Genomic DNA, 12500 nt, shown 5'->3' with positions numbered 1-12500 from the left:
CAAGGAGAGAGTCCCCCCAGCTCCCCCTTGCCTCTCGTGAGAGGATCGCATGCCCCGACCTCCAACATATATTCTGTAGACATCGTATTGCTTTGTTTTAGTTTTCTGTAAAAGAAAACTAGTGTGCCGGCTTTGTCTGTCCGTCCGCACTTTATTCTGTCCGCACTTTTTCTGTCCACCCTGAGATCTTAAACACTACTGACGCTAGAGGGCTGCATATTGGTATGTTGATCATCCACCCTCCAATGATCAAACACCAAATTGCAGCCCTCTAATCTCAGTAGTTTTGATTTTATTTCAGGTTAAAGTTACCCATAATCATACTTCTGGCAACGATATAGAATAGGCCACCACCGGGCCGTAGTTAAAGTTTCACGGGCCGCGGCTCATATAGCATTATACTGAGACCACCGAAAGATAGATCTGTTTTCGGTGGCCTTGATTATACGCTGTAGCGGCTGTACAGAAAACTCGATTGCACCGAAGAAACTTCGGAGCATTCTTTACTTGCTTTTATTATTTCTTCCTTTCTACTGAAATCCTCTCCCGTCTACACTTTTCCCAGGGTCCCATTTCTTCTTTTCTTTTGGGGGATGTACCCATCACTCTCTTCCGGATTAGGCCCAATCTTTTCCTTTCCTTATGGCTTTGACGAATATGAAATGTCAGTTGCGCCAGATTTCTCTTAATAACAATCTTTTGCGGCATGACTGTCACCCCTATCTGCTCAAAATGGTCATTATGTCATTAAATTTATCACTGTCAGTACCTTAGCGAGGAGGAAGCAGCTGAATGAGATGACGAAAGGGACTAGCTTATGAGACCACCTTCTAAACAGGTCGCTTCACCTGAATATTCCTTAAATGAGGTACAGACACAGAAAGTGAGCAGTGAGTACCGGGACCTTATTTACGGTTTTTTTTTTTTTTAAGTTCAGTGAAAGGGTTTTTGAAGGTAGAACATCGCAAATAAGCTTGACATTAGAGTTGAAAGTCACAAGGAGTCATCATCGCTACTTTAATTTTGTGATACATTGTTACTTCCATTTTGAAATTATATCCTTCCTTGTCTGAGTTTTCTATCTAACAAGAACATTCGATGACAAATTTCTGTTGCCCTAACTTGGAGAATAACCAGCAATTATGAGCACAATTCTCCCTAAAAAAGTAAAGCAATGTTGGTGATTTCAACAAGACAACGCAAGTAATCCATTTATAGACAACAGTCAGCATATTCCATCAGAACTTTCTAAAAAGGCCAGCAATCTATCTGACGAATGGTAAGCTATGATTTTCCCTCGGAGCGTTTAGATTCCATTTATGAAGTATATAGTGTGTAAAATATTTTTGAGGTGAGTCATGCTGCTTCACTGAAAATTAATTGCACAGACATTTTTATTCTGATCCCTGCCAGTCCTCAACAACTAATTTACTTCTCAAGCAAAGCTAAAAAACGAAGGATTCTGATATCACACAGTTATCTGAAAACAAATGATCGTCCATATATTGTACAACTGAGTGAAAGAAAATATCATTCTTGAATGAGTAAGGATTCTAAGACATGAATTCCGATATTCAATTTTTAGTGCGAAGTTAGACCTAATTCCTAAGGAAATTGTCACGTAAACAAAAAATATTCATTCAACAGTTTGAAATAAGAGCAACAAAGATAACAGCTAGCAGTTACCTATATTGATATCATGTAAAATGATCATTGATCTTTCTTCCTTTATACGACTCCCATTTAGTTCGAGAGCAATACCACAAAAACCAATAAAAATTTACGAAATAAATAAGATGTTCACGAGTTGCATTGTTTATATACGAGTGGCATAGAATATATTTCAATTGCACCATAACATGACCAAATGAGTACATACTGTGGCCACAAGCAACGGCAATCTCTATTGGTTACGGAAAATTTAGCTTGATACAGAAAAAAAATCCCATATACTTATCTCCAGACGGATAGTCTTCCGGTTTTCAGCAAGTCTTTGGGACGAGGTTGCTGGTCCTATGCCCAACCTGAATCTGGTACCGGTGTACAAATCGGCTGACTAAAGGCAGTAAGCTCAGAAAGAACAATATATATACATATATATTATATATATATACATATATATATACATATATATATATATATATATATATATATATATATATATATATATATATATATATATATAATGAATATATAATATATATATATATATAATATATATATATATATATATATATATATATATATATATATATATATATATATATAATGAATATATAATATATATATGTATATATATATATATATATATATATATATATATATATATATATATATATATATATATATATATATATATATATATATATATATATATATATACTGCATTTCTGTTTGCTGAAAGCTTAGCCAAAGTGCAGATTTACAACCAACAAATCTTAAAGGCAGATAATGCTCAGCTGTTGACAAAGGTCAATATAGTCATGACTGCTTTTGCCTTCTCTTGGGAAAACATTACTTCTTCGTATATTCTTTCAGTAGCTGGAATTGAGGATACTTAAAGATATATGTTTATTCCAATAGCAAAAATAAAAAAAATAATCCTAGGTGCTCTTTCTTTCTTGGCTAAATAACTTATCTAAAAGTTATATGTAAAAACATTATTTCTTTTGTTTAGCATTGGGGTATACATGATCACAAAACACATCAATGTTTGTAAATAAATTTCACTTTCTTACATTTCTTGTTTCTCTTTTGTAATCCTTGTACTGCAATGAAAAGGAAATCTCTGGAGCAAGAGCTATTTCTTCCTATTTTCTCCTTTTTTTTCATTAACCCTTTCTTCATTTTTATCTCGGTTTCTGTTGCATAAGTGATTCTTCTGACTTCCTGTTAAGACAGACAAACTATGAGTCATTCTGTTATCTTTCACGTTCCCCAGCCTTTTCATGTCTCATTTAGCGTTATCTTTTAATTTCTCTCTCGGTAGAGCTATGATAATAGGACACGATAGATGTACAGTAAGGAAGACACAAAGAGAGAGAGAGAGAGAGAGAGAGAGAGAGAGAGAGAGAGATCATGTCTCATTTATCGTTACCTTTTAATTTCTCTCTCAGTAGAACTGTGATAATAGGACACGATAGAGGTAAGGAAGACAGAGAGAGAGAGAGAGAGAGAGAGAGAGAGAGAGAGAGAGAGAGAGAGAGAGAGAGAGAGAGAGAGAGAGAGAGAGTTCATGTCTCACTAATCGCTATCTTTTAATTTCTCTCTAGGTAGAACTGTGATAATAGGGCACGATAGAGGTAAGAAAGACACACACCCACGGAGAGAGAGAGAGAGAGAGAGAGAGAGAGAGAGAGAGAGAGAGAGAGAGAGAGAGAGAGAGAGAGAGAGTTCATGTCTCACTAATCGCTATTTTTTAATTTCTCCCTAGGTAGAACTGTGATAATAGGACACGAAAGAGGTAAGGAAGACACACACACACACACACACACAGAGAGAGAGAGAGAGAGAGAGAGAGAGAGAGAGAGAGAGAGAGAGAGAAAACTTTTCTCACAAGCTTGCGTGGGTTATCAGTTTCCCGGGACAAAGGTCACGACCTGACCTAACCTCTCATGGACAACTGCGTGTTCGTATGCTCTCCCGAAAGGTCAAACTTGCATTGCAGTGCCAAAGTCATATCTCTCTCTGTCTCTCTCTAGTCTCATCTTAAAATTAAAAAATAAGATAATATACACAAACCTTCAAGAGGATTTTTTTTATTCTTTTCTTCCCTATTTCCATATTTTGATCCGGTTAACCTTACCCCAAAAATCGTAGAGAAAGAGAAAATATGCCTGACCCTAGACTTGAGATTTCTCTCTCTCTCTCTCTCTCTCTCTCTCTCTCTCTCTCTCTCTCTCTCTCTCTCTTTCTACTTCTTGTGAAACACAATAAAATATAAGCTCCAACATGCCATTATCCCGAGAGATCCACCAATGACGGTGGACAATATGAAACGGCCTTCCGACAGGTTTTTTTTTTTGGCATGGATTTTAGCTCGATGGGGCACGTAGCACATCTGGTCTTTAGTTACGGTAGACTACGTCATATCAGTTACCTTCCTGGCCTTTCAATCAACACGTTCGAAAATGTCATTTTTTTTTTTTTCTGCATTATTTCCGCAGTGGAAATCGCTGTTATAACAGCGTGTGAGTCAAAAGTGAAGCGTTACTGTGGATAGCAGTCCGAAAACACACGGGTACCGATTTATTATAATTACGAAATCACAAGGATCCTATCTAGTTATATATGAAATTACACGGGTCACGCGCTAGATTCATACCTAGATCCTAGTGGTCGCGGTTTATAATGATATCCACATCACGAGAGTCCAGATTTATAATAATTCAGAGATCAAAGGGTACCCGATTTAAAATATTTACGAAAACATAACGGTTTAGGGTTATGGTCGTTCAGAAATCACCCGGGTCTGATTATAATAGTTCAAAGCTCAGATGGTCCCGATTTAAAATGACAACGAAATCAGAAAATACCGATTTATGGTCCTTCCGAGATCACATGGTTCCCGATTTATAGTCATTCCGAAATCACAAGGGTCTGATTTGTAATAATTATCAAATCAGATGGTCCCGATTTCAAATGATTACAAAATCACAAAAGTACCAATTTATGGTCTTTCCGAGATCACAAGGTTCCCGATTTACAGTCATTCCGAAATCACACGAAATCACACGGGTCTGATTTATAATAATTCAAACATCAGAAGGTCCAGATTTAAAATAATTAGGAAATCGCAACGGTACCGATTTATGGTCCCTCCGAGATCACATGGGTCCCGATTCATAGTCACGCCTTGATGACAGGGGTCTGATTTACAATTCAGAGATCAGAGGAGTCCCGATTTAAAATAATTTGGAAATCACAAAGGTACCGATCGAAGGTCCTTCCGAGATCACAGAGGTATGATTTATGATTATCCAGAAATTAGAAGGGTCCTGATTTATAATAATTACGAAATCACAACGGTACCGATTTATGGTATGGGTAGGCTACTCATTTACTGCAATGCCGAGATCACGCGAGTCCACCTAATAATAATAGTTCATAGATTTGAAAGGCCCCGGCTTATAGTATTTCCTAAAGCACATGGGTCCCGTTAAACTGAAAAATCTTCCCGTTGGAAGCTTTAAAAAACCGTTTTCATTCCCCAGCTGACCTTCGTAATGAAACAGGAAGCTCACCTTGGAGTTTCTCTGGGCATGAATAAGATGGGCAAGAGATGGGTGTACACAGCTGTTGGCATTTCGGTGAACTTTTGCATACCTGGAAATTGCTGAAGATGGGTTGGCTATTCATGTCTTTCTCCTCAGCTGGATTAATGGATGGGACAGGATAGGTTCTTGTACCCATCCCGCCTTGGGGAGATAAAAGCATGAGGTTGCCATTTCTAATGAATTCTGACTTTACAGAAAAAACTAAACACTGCAGAATGTGAACCAAGCTGTTAGCATTTTAGGCTATATGCTTGTAAGTTGTAAGTAAAAATGAAATTGGTATCAGGCTACCATAGACACATTGATTTCATACACTTATCTATGTACCTCTGCCTAAAAAACGTGGAGGTAAAAAAAAAATGAACTGACAGTTTTATACGCCAGTTGAAGAGCTGAGTCCAATTGAGGACTAAACAATTAATTGCTCGGCTCTTACCTAGTGCGGATCCGAATCTACTTTAGTACTAAAATTTACATTTCATTTTGACAATTCGAGAAAATGGATTAAGTTCTGGACCCGAATTCACAACTGGATTCAAATACAGATCCAGGAAGTGGTTTGCGTCCATAATGCAAAGGTAAGTTTTTTTTTTTTTAACCAATCGTCTACCTTCCTTGGAAATTTAGGGGGACATTCGTTCTCTAGTTGTCAGAAAAACGTGGGTATCAAACACATAAAGACATCACCGGAAATACCAATGCCCATTTTGAGAAGCGAGAAATTTGAAAGGTCAGTACAATGTACCTAGGACACTTCGCAATTTTAGCATTATTATATGTTAAGAAAAACGTATACCTCGTATAAATACTTTTTATATCAGTTCCGTTTTTGTTTACATATGTACACAAACGTCGATATCCGAAGAAATACGTATCCTTCGTATAAACACATTTTATATCAGTTTTGTTTTTATTTGCCTTTATCTATACAAACGTCGCTTCGCCTCCTGAAAAGGGTCATACTAGTGTCATCTGTCAGCGTGATGTCATTTTAAAGTGTCATCTGTCAGCGTGACGTCATTTTAAAGTGTCATCTGTCAGCGTGACGTCATTGTAAATTAAATAAACAAAGCAAGTACCAAGGCTTATTGCAAGCTAGATACGACTTCAGAAGATGGTATGTTGGAAATTGCGACTGAATCTACTCCTAAAGTTACCTACGTGGTTAGGTTCCGAAGACCACATCGTTAACTTAAGCGATAGTCTGCATTATTCAGAATTTAGCGTAGGCTACGACCGTGCTTGGGGAGTTGCTAGATTACACCGATATCTGACGCGTTGCAAACAATTCCTAGCTCTCTGAAAGTGCAAGATAACATGTATGTATGTATGTATGTATACATATATATATATGTGTGTGTGTGTGTGCGTGTGTGTGTGTATATCTGCGAAATAAAAATACATGCAATCGAAGGTATCGAAGTACCTTATGTAATTACCACATGGAACAGAGGCATGGCACGAGACCAACTAATTAAGAAGAATAACAAACTATAACATTACATGATCCACTTAAAATTGTTAACAACGCGAATAGCTACATCAGCGTAGATATAATGGCTGCATTTTCATGGTTAATAATCATGTTTCTAGCAAGGGTTCAAAACAGCGAAGGACGCAAACCGCTACCCTGCTGAACACCTGACATGACTAAAAGCGCCACCAATAAAGAAAATTAGTGTACGGTATGAGAAATGAACAAATACTTGAAAAAGAAATAGACTCAAGAATTAAATATAGATCTGAAGAAGAGGGGGAAATAAAGATATCTTGAAAATAAAAGATTATATGTAAAAAAAAGTCAAAGAAAACTTGACGGAGGAAGACTGGAGTTTGGAAAAGGCATGGATGGGGAGATCTGAAAAGTATGAGGAGGGTGAGATCAAGAAATTGGAAAAAGCGTCTTTAGTGGCTAAACATGAAAGGTTAAAGGACGAGAACAAACATTTCAACACTGAAAAATAAGAAAATGGAAAAGTTAATGTATGATGCCAAAGATGTGGCTGAATTATTAAGAGATGAGTCCTGTGTACAGAATATTAAAATCGAGAAAAGAAAAACAAAATTCTTCCAATCTTGGAGAGGCTAATGGAATACAATTTTAAGGATAACTAAAGTAGATAAATAAGCTGCAATAACTCAAACTAATACCAGTAATAAGCTTCAATGATGTTACAATCGGATTTTTAAATAACTGATATTCGTGACTGATGTTGCATTATAGAAATGTATTCCTGAAAATCTTGGAGTGACTAATGGAAGAACACTTTAAGGACAATAACGAAAGTGAGTAAATAACTTGCAGTTATTAAAACAGGTACAACCATAAAAAAACCTTAGTCATGGTGCAGTCAGTATTTTAAATAATAAATAATCATGATAAGAATAAATTATCCAAACCCACTCAACAGTTTAGAATAAGCAATGAAATACCGAAGACTGAGCAAGAATGTATTCGCGCGTCCCGCAAGAAACAACAACACAGCTAAGCCCCCATAGAATGTAAAGGATTTTAGCAATCCTTTTCGGGAGAGGACTTCCATCAAAGGCGTCCTTGAAACGTCCTTAGTCGTTGTAGCATCATCCCTTTCCTAATTCCTTTCCCACACATCCCTTTGTGGCCGCAAGAGAAAAACTTCGACGGCGATGAAGATGGAGGAGATAGAGAGACCGATCTTTTGTGTTTCACAGGGCTTGTTTTTCTATCTGTCTATCTATCTGTTTATCTATATACGCGAATACACATCTATCTGCTTAGCTATCTACCTATCTGTATGTATATATATATATATATATATATATATATATATATATATATATATATATATATATATATATATATAAATTATATATATAGTGTATAAAAGGTTTTAATTTAACCGTAGCTCTTTTCTCAATTCCTTTCAAAATCAAAATGGACTAATTAAATTTTTTTAATTCACAGAAAATGCCAGAATAGCGAAAATAAGACCTAAGAAAAATAAATGCCTATGATATATATGTATGTGCATACATGTGTGTGTGTCTTCCCAAAGAAATTATATGACAACAATCATTGCCATATTCATACTTCAAGTGCTGAATAAAGGATGACTCAAATTTTCCAAAATAGCCCACTTTATATACGTACAAGCAAGGCTCATTAGCTCTGTGTATAAGTACAGTATGTATGAATATATACATACATTTGTTTATATTCGTACCATCACGCCCGTATTCAAAGATATGAATATAAAGATACTAAAAACAAGAACAGAAGTATAGGAAAGAAACAACGAACTGAATATAGAAATACTAAGAAAATATCAGGGGTGAAGGGAAAAAACCAAATGAACACAAAAATGCTAAAAAATCACCAGAGGTAATGGGAAGCAGCAATGATATGAATATAAAAAAGCTAAAAATTAATGTAAAAATGCTAAAAAAAAAAAAGCCCATAAGAGTTGAAGGGAAGAAACAACGAAACGCATATAGAAATTATAAAAAAACACAGAGATGAAGAGAAGAACAACGAAATGAATATAAAAATGGTACATGGTAAACAAAACAAAAGAGGTGAAGGGGGAAAGAGCGGAATAAACATACAGATGCTAAAAAAAATCACGTAGGTGAAGGGAACCAACAACGAAATGAATACAAAAATGCTAAAAGAAAAAAAAAATCACCAGAGGTGAAGGGTCGAAACAACAGAACAAAAATGCTAAAAAAAAAAAAAAAAACACCAGAGGTGAAGGGTCGAAACAACAGAACAAAAATGCTAAAAAAAAACACACCAGAGGTGAAGGGTCGAAACAACAGAACAAAAATGCTAAAAAAAAAAAAAAAAAAAAAAACACCAGAGGTGAAGGGTCGAAACAACAGAACAAAAATGCTAAAAGAAAAAAAAAAACACCAGAGGTGAAGGGAAGAAACAACAAAATGAACATAAAGATACAAAAAAAAAAAAAATCACAAATGAAGGAGAGAAACAACGAAACAAAGACAAAACGTAAACACGAAGGCTGAAGGGCTTCTGGGTCTTTTCTTGTCGCTTCCCTTCTTCAGGAGTCTGAAATGGCCAGCGGCTCGTGGAACCACTCCACCGATAGCCATCAGGGATTACTGAGATCATAAACTTCTGGGCTTATTAGCCCCAGCCCACGACTCTCTCTCTCTCTCTCTCTCTCTCATCAGAGCTCTGGGATTCCCGCAGAATTACAGATTAAAATTCGTTTTATTGCCTCCACGAACGAAGCAAGTTTCTTCACTTGGATCTATATATGTTAGTAGTTAGCTATATCTCAAGAACAGGTGAACGTTTCTGGAAGATGGGTAAAAACATTCCCTAGGTAAACTACCCAACCTACCCATAAATATGAATAATTTGGGGGTAAATATCAATTTCAGAGTATACATCTATAAAGATCTGACAGTTATTACTTTAGAAACCATCACGTGCAATATAGTTTTGATTGTTCTCACCATTCAAAAACGAATCGAAATCGAGAGTCGAAATTATAAAAAAAAAAATTACCTTCCTTAATTTTTGTTTGTTGGTGATTTTCCCGCAATGACATCAATCTTTCCTATAACGCCATTCAATTTCTTTTAATGATTTCTTGGAAAGTAGTGAGGTATTTGGTTGGTCTCATGTGAGTGTTTGTGCAATAATCATAAAGATGCCAAGTCTGTCACTCCGTTCGAGGTTCTGTCCTTTCCTCACTTTCCTTCCCCCTTTTTTCCTTCGGGTCTGGGCTAAAAAATGGCAATAGATTGGCCGCTCCACTGGCCTTTAATCTGAAGAAATTCTTAAATTCCTAATGCCACAGAGAAATTCTATCCTCCTCTGATATGATGAACCTGATTAAGAAACAGAGTCCAGGTCGACTTTTGCGCAAACCTCGGTTCTTGCAAGAATAGGAAAAGAAGAGGAAAACGGGTCACTTGGAAAGTTCTACCAGAATTAGGACAGAACAGACTCTCAATGAACTGCTCGCTGTCGTAACCCATTCAGAAAATCCCAAAATGCTTAGGACATAACCAACCTCTCAAGAGCATGAATTACGATTTCTTGATTTGTCTTGTGATTTCCGTTCTAGCAGACAAACATTTATATGAGTAAATACATACAAGTTTGTATATATAAATATATACATATATATATATATATATATATATATATATATATATATATATATATATATATATATATATATATATATATATATATATATACGCATTTTCATGAGAGTCTGGCACTAGATGCTGTATCCATTTTTTTGCAGAGTAGGATTTCGGATGGGTTGCTATCCCCGTGCCCTGTCTAACCAAACTTCTTCATCTATAGTTTTTAGTTTTCCGTAAGAGAATACTATTGAGACGGCTTTGTCTGTCCGTCCGCACTTTTTCTGTCCGCCCTCAGGTCTTAAAAACTACTGAGGCTAGAGGGTTGCAAATTGATATGTTGATCATCCACCCTCCAATCATCAAACATACCAAATTGCAGCCCTCTGGCCTCAGTAGTTTTTATTTTATTTGAGGTTAAAGTTAGCCATAATCGTGCATCTACTAACGATATAGGACATATTAAGTTATTTAGACTGTCCTTGAAGTTTTTCTGGTGCTTTCCATGTGAAATAAATTTTCGGGACTAGAGGCGTAAAATTGTAATTAACACCAAGACTGATGGATTTATTTGATTTTAGCTTGAAAACGCTGTAATCTCATTTTAGGCTCAAAACAAGTCCGGCCGAAACGATTCCTGAATGGTGAAGCTATTTTTAGTTATTTTTAGACAGCAATCCAGAGAACATTCGCTTGTGTATCGAGGAATATACATTTCAAGACTTCGTGACTGTCTTGCGTTTATTTATGTATGTATGTATGCTGAGATAGGAGTATTTGCGTGCGTATTCACATTTGTATGCCTATCCATGTATAATGAAATACTTGTATTTTATTTCATATTTACAGACCATAAATGTAAACAATTATGAATATTTTCAAACTGTAGGAATAACGCCCCATTTGGTTGGCTTAAATTGTTTAAGCGTGTTGACTCTTTATGTATATTGCAATGTTCTCGAGGTTACTTTAGGAAAAATTCAATCTTCCCTGTCTCTGTTTCTCTCTTTCTCGCCCTCTCTCTATTTTACTTTTTAGCTAGATCATGGGACGTTAAATTCCTCCGCCTTTCATACTGGCTGTCACCAGAAAAACTTGAGGAAAATTTCCCCTCCCCCACCCCTCTCTCTCTCTCCTACTTTTAGCTGGATTACGTAACGTTAAATTCCTTCGGCTTTCATATACTGAATATTACCAGAATGACCTGAGGTAAAATTACCCCTCCCCTGCCTCTCTCTCTCTCTCTCTCTCTTACTTTTAGCTGGATTACGTGACGTTAAATTCCTTCTGCTTTCATACTCAATATTACCAGAATGACCTGAGATAAAATTATCCCCCCCCCCCTCCTGACCCTCTCTCTCTCTCTCTCTCTCTCTCTCTCTCTCTCTCTCTCTTACTTTTAGCTGGATTACGTGACGTTAAATTCCTTCGGCTTCCATACTGAATGTTATCAGAATGACCTGAGGTAAAATTACCCCTCTCCCATGACACTCCCTCCCCTCTCTCTCTCTCTTACTTTTAGCTAGAGTAGATTACATGAAGTTAAACTCTTCCGCCTTTCATACTGGCTGTCACCAGAAAAACTTTAGACAAAATTACCTCTAACCCCCTTTTCTCTCTCTCTCTCTCTCTCTCTCTCTCTCTCTCTCTCTCAGTGATCGACAACCGAAGCAACCTTGGATTCCCCTACCCAATCATTATGATAATATGTGACTTGACCGACGAATTCCTCAGTCTTATCACCAACGCGGGTATGACCTCAAGAGGAGATACGGCGTCCTCGCTGTTTTAACTTTATTCTTATCTCGCCGAGGACCGCCGGAGGCTACACGACCTACTGACTCACACTGGCCGGAGGGGGTACGTAACACATGTGGGGTCAGAGCCATGACTGATCTCTCTTACACAAGAAGGCGGATTCAAATTGATTTAAGTTCTCCTCCGGCATCGTGACATCAAAGGTCACTGAGACCGAAATCCATTGTCAAAACGAACATAGTATATAAATACAGACACACACACATATACACAATATACATACATACACACACACATATATATATATACATATATATACATATAAATATATATATATAAATATATAATATATATATATATATA

At 36.5% G+C, this 12500-nt stretch overlaps 1 long non-coding RNA gene across 1 annotated transcript in view; it reads right to left on the bottom strand.

Annotated features, from left to right (window-relative positions):
* Nucleotides 1–12500, bottom strand: part of LOC136840105 (uncharacterized) — a 183571-nt gene that overhangs the window by 17853 nt on the left and 153218 nt on the right. The window lies entirely within an intron of this gene.

Source organism: Macrobrachium rosenbergii, chromosome 7 (assembly GCF_040412425.1).
Source record: "Macrobrachium rosenbergii isolate ZJJX-2024 chromosome 7, ASM4041242v1, whole genome shotgun sequence".
Lineage (NCBI taxonomy): Eukaryota > Metazoa > Arthropoda > Malacostraca > Decapoda > Palaemonidae > Macrobrachium > Macrobrachium rosenbergii.
Note: the sequence above shows the minus strand (reverse complement) of the source record. Positions and strands in the feature narration are given on the sequence as shown.